Source organism: Cebus imitator, unplaced genomic scaffold (assembly GCF_001604975.1).
Source record: "Cebus imitator isolate Cc_AM_T3 unplaced genomic scaffold, Cebus_imitator-1.0 Scaffold25, whole genome shotgun sequence".
In the NCBI taxonomy this organism is placed as follows: Eukaryota; Metazoa; Chordata; class Mammalia; order Primates; family Cebidae; genus Cebus; species Cebus imitator.
This window is the reverse complement of record NW_016107340.1, coordinates 6,539,835-6,553,964: the sequence shown is the minus strand read 5'-3', so window position 1 is coordinate 6,553,964 and position 14,130 is coordinate 6,539,835. Positions and strand designations below refer to the sequence as shown.

Below are 14,130 nucleotides of genomic sequence, written 5' to 3'. Positions count from 1 at the left end.
AAAAAAAAAAAAAAAAAAGAAAGAAAGAAAAGAAGAAAAAGAAAAAAGAAGGGAAAATAAAAGAAAAAGAGCATTCTCCTGTAAGGCTAAAAAAAAAGGATCATTCTACAGGTGTTTTTTAGAAGTGTCTACTTAATGTGAGACAACACACCAAATTCTCAGGTCAAAAAGACATTAATAAACTTGAAAGAAACTTACAGCTTTACTATAGGAAAGTTACCAAATATTTTAAAATTGAGAAAGTCAACTACTAAAAATCTACTTAAGGATTATGTTAGAATTTGGACACAAGGGTATTCTGTCTATACATGAACAGTCAGGTATACGAAACAAATACTAAAACAAAAAATATGCTTAAAAATAACAATTACCTAATCTATGACCATGACCAAAAGTTGAATGGATTGCTCAGAGAAGACTACAAAGAAGTTAAACATAAATTGATTATATATTAATAAGATTTTAAGATAAAGCACATGGAAACACTGCTTCACATTTATCTGTGGTTCCCATTCCTGTTTCCAACAAAAATATAAACAATATAAATCAAAGAAGACATTGAACACTGAGAGCAAAGCATGAAAAAATGAGTAATACAAAAAGAATACATCAGACAGTTGGGAATATTTTAACAGCATTTTCAGATAAATATAGATTTTGGTCTTTGACACGGTATCAAAACTCAGCAATTGGTTGCAATATGGAGCAGGATACCTTATGATAATCTTTATGTTCTCTGTAACATTAAAATCGATTGGTCTAGCTGACATTTTGGAAAGGTTGCTTACCCATGTATGATTTTTATACTATGCATTAAACATTTGGAAATACTGATTCAGTTATGCAGATAATGAAGTAATGACAGATTTCATTATATACTTACAACAACTGATACAAGCTTTCTAAAATTTTTGCTTACAAATCTAGGAACTTCTTTGGGAAGCTGAGGCAGGCAGATCACAAGGTCAGGAGATCAAGAGATCAAGACCATCCTGGCCAGCATGGTCAAACCTGTTTCTACTAAAATACAAAAAATTAGCTGGGCGTGGTGGCACTTGCCTGAAGTCCCAGCTACTCAGGAGGCTGAGGCAGAAGAATTGCTTGAACCCAGGAGGCGAAGGTTGCAGTGAGCTGAGATGGTGCCACTGCACTCCAGCCTAGCCACTGAGCAAGACTCCATAAACAAATAAAAAAACCAGAAACAAAAAAAAGCCCTAGGAACTTCATCATTGACCATAAATACTATCACTATTTTCCCTAAAGCAAAGGCTCACTGTTTTCAAGAAAATGTCAGCCTAGTACCCAAATCTGAATAACCAGTTCATCAGGCATTCTTTTAAGCAAAAATGGCATTACACACAAAAAAATTACTGATTCAGCATTTGACTCAATCACATAAATGATTTCCCTAGAAACAACTATTGTATTTCAGTATGCAGTCAAGTGTTTTGTTTTGTTTTTTGAGACAGGGTCTTGCTCTGTCACCCAGGCTGAAGTGCAGTGTCACAATTACAGCTAACTGCAGCCTTCAACTCCTGGGCTCAAGAGATCCTCCCACCTCAGCCTCCAGGGTAGCTGTACGTGTGCATGACCACACTGGCTTTTTATTTAAAATAGGACAGACAGGTTCTCACTACATTGCCCAGGCCTGACTCAGCCTTCCAAAGTGTTGGGAGGCTTGCCATCCATCGCCTCACCAGTGTTTTAAGCATACTTCTCGTTTCGTTACAGTGTATTAGAAAGATGTGTACAATGGTAGAGATATAGTGTAAAGTGTAAAATTTTTTTACTTCCTTATCAAGGGCATTTAGGTAAAACTTAAAAAAAAAAACAAACCTGAGTCCATGGCAATGAATAACACAATGATTATAAGCACAGTAAGGTACTCTAATCTGGTTTATTCTAAAGTGCCAGAAGTTTTACCCACCACTGCTTTTACACCACTACGGGTACAAATGTCACTACAGTGAAAACGGCAAAGAATGTCTCAGTATCATTATAAAAATAGTTTTGTACTTGTAGACTCCCCCAAAATGTCAATAGGATTTCCAGGATTCCTTGGACCACACTTTGAAAATCACTGATCTAGACAATTCATTTGTTAGGCTAATCAAAAATCACAATTATTAGTAGTCCCTATTCACACTTTAATGGGAATCTTAAGCAATGCCATAGGATAATAAAAGCTTTATAGAACAAGAACTAATATGGCTGGATATGATGGCTCATGCCTGTAATCCTAGCATTTTGGGAGGTGGAGGCAGGTGGATTACGAGCTCAGGATTTCAGACCAGCGTGGGAAACATGCCCAGGCTGGACTCAGCCTCCCAAAGCGCTGGGAGGCTTGCTGTCCATGGCTTCACCAGTGTTTTAGCATACTTCCCATTTCGTTACAGTATATTAGACAGATGTGTACAATGGTAGATATTTAGTTTAAAATTTTTATTTCTTCATCAAGGGCATTTAGGTGAAACTTAAAAAAAAAAAAATCCTGAATCCAGTGAATAATACAATGATTATAAGCACAGTGAGGTACTCTAACCTAGTTTATTCTATAGTGCCAGAAGTTTAGAAACTTCAAAACTCTCTACAAAAAATACAAAAATTAGCTGGGTATGGGGGCACAGGCTTACAGTCCCATCTACTTTGGGTAGCTGAGGCTGGAGGATGGCTTGAACCTGGGAGGTTGAGGCTCACTGAGCCAAGTTCGTGCCACTGCACTCCAGCCTGGGTGACACAGCGAGGCTGTCGAAACAACAACAACAAAACTATATTACTATATTATGATTTATGAAATATTTGTGAGTAATACTGCATTTGATCCTCAACAACTCCAACAACAGTATGTCATCATTCTTACTGAGGAGGCAAGGAGGCTGGAAAGCTTCAGAAGGGAAGTACGCATTTTGCTTTAAAAACAAAGTCATTGTAGTGATGGGATTACAGATGATATTAACTTTCTTCTTTACACTTTTTTTTTGAGATGGATCCTCGATGTGTCACCCTGGCTGGAGTGCAGTGGTAGGATCTCACCTCACTGCAACCTCCGCCTCCAGGGTTCAAGTGATTCTCCTGCCTCAGCTTAGCTTCCTGAGTAGCTGGGATTATAGGCGTGCGCCACCAAGCCTGGCTAATTTTTGTATTTTTAGTAGAGACCAGGTTTTACCATGTTGGTCAGATGGTCTCGAACAACTGACCTGGTAATCTGCCTGCCTCGGCTTCCCAAAGTACTGGGATTACAGGCGTGAACCACCACTCCTGGCCTCATTTTTCTATATTCTGAACATTAGTAAGAAAATAAAAAAGACATATTTGAACTCAGCCAATCTTATAAATACAAATTCAGTACACTATCTCAAGTTCATTAATTTCAATATCAGAAGAAAGTAACAGATAACATGTGTTATGTACAATACAGAATTCAAGGAATTTTTGCATTTTGCTATTGTATTGAGAAGTGTATGGATAACTTAAAATCTTAGAAGCATCAGCCAAAGATATGTTAACACAATGTAGTAATAGGATTCCGCAGTCTAACTGCAACTTTAAAACACAAGGTAACGGCTGGATGCAACATACATACCTTTTGACGCGTAAAAACTAAGTAAAAATAGATTATATATATATAGTCTTTATTTTATTGATACCCTTCGAGTTCTACTAACTGAGAACTTAAGATTAAGTCCCCGAATTTAGTAAAAAGTAACTTTGAAAAATATATTCTAACGTTAGAAGAATAAATTTTTAATACACAGATAATTAGAATTTTATTTCCAGTGTCTTCCATTTCCTCTCCAGAAGCTTTCACCAAAAATTGCAACTAAACAGACAAAACATGTTTTCTTTCATCTTTTTGCCCTTCCTACAAGGCAAAGAAGAGGAAAACAGGTAGAGGCAATCCACCACTTTCGCAATCAGTTCACTGTATATTTCAAAATAAAGTTACTTAGTGAAATGCTGGGCCAAGCACAGTGGCTCCCGCCTGTAATCCCAACACTCTGGGAGGCTAAGATGGGTGGATCCCCTGAGCCCAGGAGTTCGAGGTGAGCTTGGGGCAACATGGCGAAACCCTGTCTCTACAAAAAATACAAAAATTAGCCAGGCACAGTAGTCCCAACTACTTGGGAGGCTTAGGTCAGAGGACTGCTTGACCCCTGGAGGCAAAGGCTGTGGTGAACTAAGATCCTGCCACAGACTCTGCCTCTCCAAAAGAAAAAAAAAAAAAGTCGGGCAGGGTGGCCACACCTGTAATCCCAGCAGTTTGGGAGGCCGAGGCGAGTGGATCGCCAGTTTGAGACCAGTCTGGCCAATATAATGAAACCTCCTCTCTACTAAAAAATACAAAAATTAGCCAGGTATGGTGGCGCGTGCCTGTAGTCCCAGCTACTTGAGAGGCTGAGGCAGGAGAATTGCTGGAACCAAGGAGGCAGAGGTTGCAGTAAGCAGAGATAACGCCACTGCACTCCAGCCTGGGTGACAGAGCAAGACTGTGTCTCAGAAGAAAAAAAAAATCCAAATTATTTTTAAGAGTTTTTAATGGATGCTCTCTTCCTTTATTCAGCCTATTTGTACAACAGAAACATTCAAACCCCTAGTACTGGAAAAAATCACCTCACAAGTTATGAGATCAGAATCCAGTTTAAATTTAAAAGTTCTCACTACTTTATATATATAATATATATATATATTATATATATAAAGTATTATAACTACAAAAGTAAAAGTAATTACAAGTAAGCTTTAGGAAATGGTTTGATATAAAACTCAAACTCACAACATTAAATTACTCTCTATGGTCAGAGACAGATTTTTAACTTTAAAAAAATTTTTTTAAACTGGTACATTTCCCCTACATTTTCATATATTTTTTTCTAAGTTTTAAGGTCCTTTGGAAACAGTTTTAAAAATTTTGACCCTCTACTGATGCAAAGGAAAAAAAAACTTTATAAATTGCTACTTAATCAGCTGCTACATACTCTTGATTTGACCAACATTAGGAGTAAATAATCCAGTGTTAGGAAATACGGAAAATAAGTAATACGACTTTTTGTTGCTGGTGAATTTTAAAGTGATGTTTTTAAGGCAGCACAAAAGTTCCTGATAACTTTTCTTGTTTAAAATAGACTCTGTACAACCAGAGACTTTGCTTTAGAATCCAGTGCTCAACTGGGCTCAAAGTACAACAGATTATATACAAGTCAGTTTTTAGTGCAAATGGATAAATTCACTGTATTCTTTGTAGCTACTGCTTTCACTGTGCTCATGAGATTTACAAAGAACCAATAAAAGACTTAAGACTTCACATGGTAATTAGTACCTTTCAATACCATTGCAAAATATCCATGAACTCAGAAAAACATTAGCCTCCAGCACAAGAGTAAGTCAGGGTACAGTACTCCTGTTTATAGAGGGCTGAACTAAAAATTTTGTTCAATGTTACAATGAATCACTGCATCAGCCAAACTGTCTTAACTTGTTCTAAAATAAATTCAATTTCAAAGAATAACAATAAAAACTCCAGTGTAATATCATGGAGTTCTCAATAATGACAGGAGAGGGAAAAAAAAAACAAAAAAACCGGGGGCATATTTTTAGTCACAACCTATGTCTCAAAGTTTTAGAAAGACCCGTCTTTAATTTTTCTAGAGTGAACATGTGACATCACTGCTATAAAATAGCGGTGAATAGCTAATTCATAAACGCTAAATTACTCCTAATGCCAGTCAAATCTAGACACTGCAGATCAATACTCAACCTCCTCTTTAGCAACACAAACATACAAACAATATCTTTAAGGAAATGATGCAAATCAGTAAGAGCTGCCTGATAGTCGATAATAAAACAGCCTATTTTAAACAATACTTTTGGGGAAAAAGTAAATGGACAAGTTTGTAAAATCGGTCAAATTCTCTCTGTATCAGATCCAATTTCAGATTAATTTCACTACCTCAATAAGTATTTATTGAGTACCTACAAAGAAAGGCAAAAAAACCTGAACGTGAGCTTTTCATCCAAATCTTAGACTGCATTTAAAATAAGATGTCTAATTAGTTACCATGTTATCAATCTCTGCATAGACCTTCCACCAATCTTGAATTAGGAAGACACACTTGAAAGGATCCTTACAAAAATGGATCTACTTATTTTAATGATTATTTGCTAGAACCTCCTTACATGGTGGCTCTTTACTATGGGAGGGGTGTCACTTTACCTTTATACAGCTAAGAGAAAATATTGGAATTCACTGAAAAGAATTGATGATAAAAGGAAAATTAATTTGTCAAGTAAAAGAGGTTCCAAAGCCAATATAGAAATGCTTTTTTTTTTTGAAGGACTACACTGTTCTCTTCAAATATTCTTTCAATGTTCAATACCATTAATCCCTAAATTCAAATGCTAACCATTACACTGGGCCCAAAGTGCTAGGAAGGAAGAACATTGTGAAGAATTAAATGGATCAAGTCCCTACCCTCATGATACTTACATTTAACTGGTGTTGAGTGTCTATTGCAAGGCAGCATGCCAGTGCTTTAAGGCATACAAAAGAACATATATCTTGTGGCTGGAGTTTACAATTCAATGGACTAGATAACATGTAATGGTAACAGAAGGCAGGAAGTAGTGTGTGTCATAGAAAATAAGAAAGACGACTTTAAGGGGTTGGGAGTGGAAGAAGGTAAAAGAGCAGACAATCATTTTCTTTTTTTTTTTTTTGAGACAGGTCTAGCTCTGTCACCCAGGCTGGGGTACAGTGGCGCAATCTGGGATCACTGCGCCCGCCGCCTCCTGGGTTCAAGCAATTCTTATGCCTCAGCCTCCCGAGTAGCTGGGATTACAGGCGTGTGCCACCACGCCCGGCTAAGTTTTGTATTTTGAGTAGAGACATGTTGCCCAGGCTGGCCTCAAATTTCTGACCTCAAGTGATCTACCCGCCTCGACTAGGCCTCCCAAAGTGCTGGGATTACCGGCGTGAGCCACCATGCCCAGCAAGAGAAATCATTTTCATACCCCATACCACATTTTAAAATTAAGTCTTTTTATTATTAGTTCTTCAGTTGTATTCTGATAACTGGCATATTAAAAACAACAAACTGGCTACATGTGTTCCAGTGATTTACTTTATGGCTTCCTCAGATAAAGCAGCTTCACAATTTATTGTCATTTCCTTGTCAAACAAGGAAATGAAATGAAAACACCTAATGTAGCATAGATTAAAAGCACAGATGGGCTCAAATAAGACTATCATTCAGGCTTTGTGTGCTTAAAGTTATTTAATCTGAGTATCAGTTTCCTCACCTAAAACCTGAGGATGAAACTACCCAAGTGGTTTTTCCACACTATTTGACTAAGGTGCCCACTTTTTAAAAGTGCGATATGGGACGATTATTCTTAGGAAAATGGTAATTCACTATAAAATGTATTTCTTCTTCTAGGTTGTCTCTTATGCATAGATTACTGTCCTAAAGCTCAGTGGATCGACTAACTGGTTATCTTATCTATGCCTCAGTTTCCTCCTCCATAAAATGACAGGGTGGGACTGGATGATCTAAATAGTCCCTTCCGGCCCTTAAGAAGTCCCATGACTCCACTATGACTCAATAAATACTATTTCAAGAGTCAGCTTTTAAGAGTAATATGGGCTTGAAGTTAAATGAATGTCTCCCTTTTCAATTTATGTAAGTTACTTCTTGTTAAGATAACATCTTGTTGAGTAAGTCCAAACAGTATTCTAATTACAAAAAGAGCTGAAAAATAAATTTACCAGTCAGAGCTTTAAATTGCAAGCACTCCACATATATTGGATGCTGCCAGCAAAACCAAAATCCAATTAGAAGGAATTAAGTTTAAAATACTAAAATCACAATTTTCATATAGTGTCAACTTTCTACCCCGTAAAAATGTGATTTTCCGTTACTGCAACACAGAACTGCTCTATTCATACCAACCAGAAGTTACAGGGCCAAAACGCTTTTCTAAACTATTAAAGACAGTAGGAGGAAGAAAAAGCGAAGGGGAAGGAAACCATCTGCTTTAACTTGCAAGGATGATCTTTTCTCCAAAAGACCTAAGAGTTTTTCAGAAGAAAAATCCGGAGGACCTCGGTTCATTGGGCATAGTTTTAAATAAAATTCATGGCGTTTACAGTTTTAGGATTAGACACCTCGAGATGGCGAAAAAGAGAAGAGGACAAACTTCCTGGATTTTCTCTCCCTCTGTAAAAGAAAGAGATTTCCTCTTGCTGACGAAGGGAAAGGCCCCTTTCACAGTTTTTCTCTACACGGTGGCGGCTGCCAGACTAGGTGGGGCTCCCTCCGCTACCTTCCTCCTGTCGCTTCCCGCAACAAATGGAGCAAGCCAGCCCGGTTTCAGGCAAACTTTTTCCCCGTCAGTCTCAAGCCCGCGGGGCGCCGGGGAGTGGTTTGCCCCGAAGGCTCCTCGCCCTAGCTCGGGGCCAGGGGAAGCTGAGTCTTTGCAAAGGACAACTTTCTGGTTTCCGTTCTAACTTCCACCCACACCACGGAGGGAACCCAGGCGACAGGCGAGGGGGCTTGGGGCGGGGAGCGACTGTTCGGGGGAGCCAGTGGGGAAAGGAGGGCGGCGGGAGAGGCTGCGGCGGCCGCGGGCTGAAGGGAGCGGGTGGGTGGGGGGGGTCCTCGGGCTCTTACTTCCTCCGCCATATTTCAGACATTTGACCCCTTCCGCAAAGCGCGCTGTTCCCCCGCGGCGGCGACGGCTCCTCCTCGCCGGCCCGCAAGGCAGCGCGCTCGCCGGCTAGGCGCCTGGCCCTTGCGCCACCTGCCGCGCGCCGAGGGGCCGCGGCCGCCGGGGCCCCTGACCGCCGCGCACGGCCCGCGCCTCGCCGCACCCCACCCGCTCCCCTTTGCCGGCGCCCGGCCCCCGCCCCGCGCGGTCGCCGCCGCCGCTTCCCTCATCGGCCACGCAAGCACTCTGCGAACCTCTCACGCTGTCACCGGGTCCCCGCAGCCAGCGTCGCCCCGCGCTCCCTCCGGGTCGCTACTCTAGGCGCCACGGCGGTCCTGCCGCTGCCGCTGCCGCCGCCGCCGCCGCTCGGGCTGGTTTACACGCCTGACTCTGGGCGAGGTTTGGCGGTGTCGCCTTGACGTCAGGCGTTCAGCCTCGCTCCAGCTTCCGCCCGCGGGCGGGTCCTAGGGGGCGGGGCGAAGGGAACCTAGGGGGCGGGGCCGCCACGCGCCTGGTCTTCGGCGTCGGCCTCACGCCGGCCTCCCTCTCAGCCGGAGCTCAGGCCCTGCCCACGCGGCCTTTTAGCGGCCTCTCGGTGGCCTGTCTGCCGAGATTCTGCTCTCGTTGTGCCGCACTTTCAGGCTCGCTTCCGCAGGCTGTCGGGTGGGCGGAATCCGCGCGTCGGTGTTCCCGACCTCAGCAGGTTCCAGCGGAACCCTCCGAAACCCAAAAGGCACCGCCTCTTAATGCAAACCGTTGTTCGGTCACCAACTCGTCCAGTCTGTGTGTTCCCGTTGTCCTTTGTGCTGGGCAAAGTAACCGAGAAGTAACGGAGAACGCGCAGTTTCTACACCTAGAGCTCCCCGAGGGAGCCTGGGCCCACAAGTCTTTGCATTCTTGAGATGGCGTTTCTCCTGGATTCACAAATATTTTATCCATGGTGTCTTAACCCGAACTCTTTCCAAATTACCCTGCCAAACGCAGTTATCAAATTGATGATTTCCAAATAAGTTTGTACCCTACACCTAAGTCAACGCTATTTATATGACTAAAATAAATTGCGTATTTAAATGCATGGCCTGGACGGTTTAGTGACTTCATAGGATTACCCATGGGCAGGTGGGTTTATCGTGTGACTTAAGGGCACCAGAAAACAGAAGTTCCAAAATGGCCGGGAACTTAACACGGGAATTTACCATTCTTACCCTTAGTACAAGAAACTTACCAGAAGTTTTTGTTGAAGCGGTTTTGATGATCGAAGAGATTAAGAAAGCAAAGTGCAGGGAAGAGTGGTCATTGAGGGTCATTTAAGACTAACTTTTTATTGGTTCATAATTTAATCAGGCCCTGTACAAATTATTGAAATAAATATTAATAAACCTTGATAAATGGAATGTGACTAATTTCACTCCTCTTAAAAATATGTAGTGATTGAAAACTAAGCTAACCTAAGTAAAACGAGTAGATGAGAATGAATGATAACAGTTCTCCGTGTTTTATAATATTTTACCATTTAGGTTAATTGAATATATTACCTATTTCGATAATTTCTATTTCTTTAGGAAAAAAATAGTATTTTAAATTACCTATTGTCTGCGTATATTGTGTACAACATGATCATTTAAGTAATGTATACATTGTGAAACGGTTAACTCTAGCTAATTAACATATTGCCTCACAGAGTTTTATATACATATAGGTTTTTTTGTTTGTTTGTTTGTTTGTTTTCCCCGAGAGTCTTGCTCTGTAGCCCAGGGTGGAGTGCAGTGGCACGATCTCGGCTCACTGCAACCTCGGCCTCCTGGGTTCCAGCAATTCTCTCTCAGCCTTTCGAGTAACTGGGATGACAGGCGTGCGCCACCACGCCCAGCTAATTTTTGTATTTTTAGTATAGACGGGGATTCGCCATGTTGGCCAGGCTGGTCTGGAACTCAGGTGATCCACCCGCCTCAGCCTCCCAAAATGCTGGGATTACAGGCGTGACTCACTGCTCCCAACCAAGTTACCATTTTTTGATGAGAACACTTAACATCCATTATTTCAGAAAACCCTTTTTAATTGAAAGTTTCAAAGGCAAATTTCAGAGCAGTCCATTGGAATTATTGTAACTTCTCAATGAATTAGTGAATTACAAATAAATTTGACTTTACTAACTTTTCAATTATTGTGTAAACATTTGAGAAGTCTGAAAGTCTGAAACTTTGAATTCACAGAAGTGTTACATGGGAACACTGTGCTCACTCTTTCTTTTCTTTCTTTCTTTCTTTTTAAAAAAGCTCTTTGTCCTTTGGACAATTGATTTTTTTTTTCCAGAAAGATTAGTTTTAGAAGATTGATTTTTAGAATTTGAGAGAATGTGTAAAATAGTTTATTTAATTAAAAACACATTTTCTCTTATTAGACATTGTATTTGTATTAAGCTGTTATCACTATTTAGAGAATACCATAATCTGCATCTCTTAGCACTAAATTCACTTTTCGCTTTGAGCCTCTTGTTCCTATTTATTTCCTTGACTTCTTTTCCATGATATTCCACTGGCAACTTGCACTGGTCATATGTGCAAACTGAACTCATGGTCTTCGTAACCAAACCAGCTTCTTTTCCTTCTTCTTTGTTAATTGTATCACTATAATTTAAATTACCCAATCTTTATACCTGACACTTAGTTCTTGGCTCTTGGATAAGCCATCAATTGGCACGTCGGTTAGAGAGTAATTCGGCAAGGGGTTTCATTGTGTTTCCTCCTTTCCATTTCAACTAAGACCATACTTAGTGGGTTTTCAGTTGCCAGCTTTAGGTTGGTACGACTCATCTCCGGGACTTTTGCAGCCTGGTGGACTCCAGTCTGTTCCTGATTCTACACATTGTTGCCAGATGATTATCTTAAAGCATACCAAGCAAGTCACTCCCTTCTTCAAAAAGCCTTCAATTACTCCCCTACTCTACCAAAATAAAGTTAATCCTTGTGTCTCACTTTTCCCTTTCACTTAAAACTGTTTTACAGTCAGAATGGACAGTGGAGTTTTCATCTTGCCCAAATAATTTGCTTCCCCGTCTCTCTGTTGTGCATAGGTGAATGATTTCCTCTGCCTGGAATGCCCCTTCCCACTCCATCTCATTCTGAAATACCTTGCCCATTATTCAAGGTTTATCTATGTTCTCTTAAGAATTAGCTACTTTTCTGATACTTCTAACCTTATGTGGTCTCTCCTCTTTTGAATCCCTGAAACATTTTATTGCTCCTTTCCTTTGTCACTTGTGTTCTATCTTCCTGTGAATAGGGATTTGCAAACTTTTTCTGTAAAGGGCCAGATAGTAATTATTTTAGGCTTTGTGGGCCAGACAGATGGTCTCTGTTGTAGCCACTGAACTCTGCAATTGTGGGACAAAAACAGCCATAGATAATACATAAAGAATAGACCTGGCTATATTCTAATAAAACTTTATTTATGGACACTAAAATTTGAATTTCAAGAAATTGTAATGTGTCACAAAATATTCTTTTTTTTTAAACCATTTGAAAATATGAAAATCAGCTAGGTGTGGTGGCTCATGCCTGTAATCCCAGTGCTTTGAGAGCCTGAGGCAGGAGGATCACTTGAACCTTAAGAGCTGGAGACCAGCCTGGGAAACGTAGTAAGACCTTGTTTCTACAAAAAATTGTAAAATTAGTCAGGCATGGTGGCAAATGCCTGTAGTCTCAACTGCTTGGGAGGCTAAGGCGGGTGGATGACTTAAGCCCAAGTTGAGTTCAAAGTTACAGTGAGCTATGATCAGCCTTCAGCCCTGATGACAGAGCAAGACCCTGTCTCAAAAAGAAAAGAAAAGAAAAGAAAAGAAAAGAAATGTGAAAACTGTTCTTAGCTTATGGCTGCACAAAAACGGGTGGCAGCCTGGATTTGGCCAGTAGGCCATAGTTTGGTGAGCCCTGTACTCAGCAGCAGCTTCACAGGCATATGACCCATGCATGCAGTCATACAGACCCCTGTACTTAGAAGGGTTCCATTACTGGGCTCTAATGTCACTCCTGACCTCAGGTGATCCACCTGCTCAGCCTCCCAAAATGCTGGGATTATAGGCATGACTCACCTGCCCTGCCGAGTTACCTTTTTTTTATGAGAACACTTAAAATCCATTATTAAAACCTTTTAAAATGAAAATTTCAAAGGCAAATTTCAGAGCAGTCCATTGGAATTATTGAAACTTCTCAATGAATTAGTGAATTACAAATAAATTTATAATTCTAATGAGCTCTAATGTCACAAAAATATCTTGATTTTTTGCTGTAGTTGTTGTCTTGCTTCATTGCCCAGGCTAGAGTGCAGTGCTGCGATCTTGGCTCACTTAGACCTCCGTCTCCCAGGTTCAAGCGATTATCCTGTCTCAGCCTCCTGAATAGCTGGGATTACAGGCATGTGCCACCAAGCTCAGCTAATTTTTGTATTTTTAGTAGAGACGAGGTTTCACCACGTTGGCCAGGCTGGTTTGGAACTCGCGACCTTAGGTGATCTGCCCACCTCGGCCTCCCAAAGTGCTGGCATTACAGGTGTGAGCCACCGTGCCCATCCAAAAGTTTTACTTTTAAGGAATAACATCTATGCTTCATTAGTTTTATTTTTAAAAGTCCACATGAGTAGAGATCTTATTGCAAATTCAAATTTTGATCTTTAAAAGACCCAAATTTGGCCAGGCACAGTGGCTCCCAGTACTTTGGGAGGCTGAGGTGGGCAGATCATGAGGTCAGGAGTTTGAGACCACTCTGGCCAACATGGTGAAATCCCGTCTCTACTAGAAAGAGACAAAAAATTAGCTGGGTGTGGTGGCATGCACCTGTAATCCCAGCTACTAGGGCGGCTGAGGCAGGAGAATCGCTTGAACCCAGGAGGCAGAGGTTGCAGTGAACCGAGATTGTGCCATTGCACACCAGCCTGGGCGACAGACTCCATCTCAAAAAAAAAAAAAAAAAAAAAAAGACCCAAATTAATTTTCCTAATTGACAGTTAATGATTATCAACATAAACAAGATTCATACTATTTGACTTCTAATTTGTCATAGTTATCAGTAATATTAATGTCCCTTAACATTAAATGTTAGTATATTACTTCATTCACAAATGAACAATACTGAATTTTATCCTTTCAAGGCACTTCCTTACTGGCTTTTCCCTCTGTTGTGTGTTTGTATGCATGTATTATATAAATCTATGTATGTGTACATAGTGTATGGTATATAAATACAGTTCTGTACCTTTGCAACACCCTGCATGGCTGAGTTGAGAAGTTGAAGAGAATAAGAAGACTGCTTATTAGATGCAAAAGAAAAAAAACATGGCTTAAATCTCCAGTTATTAGTTTGCAGACAGCTGGAAAGAAAGAGAAGGAAGGGAGGAAGGTATGAAGGGAGGAAGGAAAGAAAGAGAAAGAAA

At 40.7% G+C, this 14,130-nt stretch overlaps 1 protein-coding gene across 2 annotated transcripts in view; it reads right to left on the bottom strand.

Moving 5' to 3' along the window:
* RAP1B (RAP1B, member of RAS oncogene family) overlaps nt 1-9,174 on the bottom strand; it is a 45,530-nt gene extending 36,356 nt beyond the window's left edge. The window contains exon 1 of one of the 2 annotated variants that reach the window (XM_017522941.2): nt 8,958-9,174. The gene's annotated coding sequence lies outside the window, so the exon portion shown is untranslated. Of the gene's footprint in view, nt 1-8,666; nt 8,689-8,957 lie in introns of those variants that run through there. The other variant, XM_037736476.1, reaches the window with a different exon arrangement.
* Nucleotides 9,175-14,130: the final 4,956 nt, after the last annotated feature.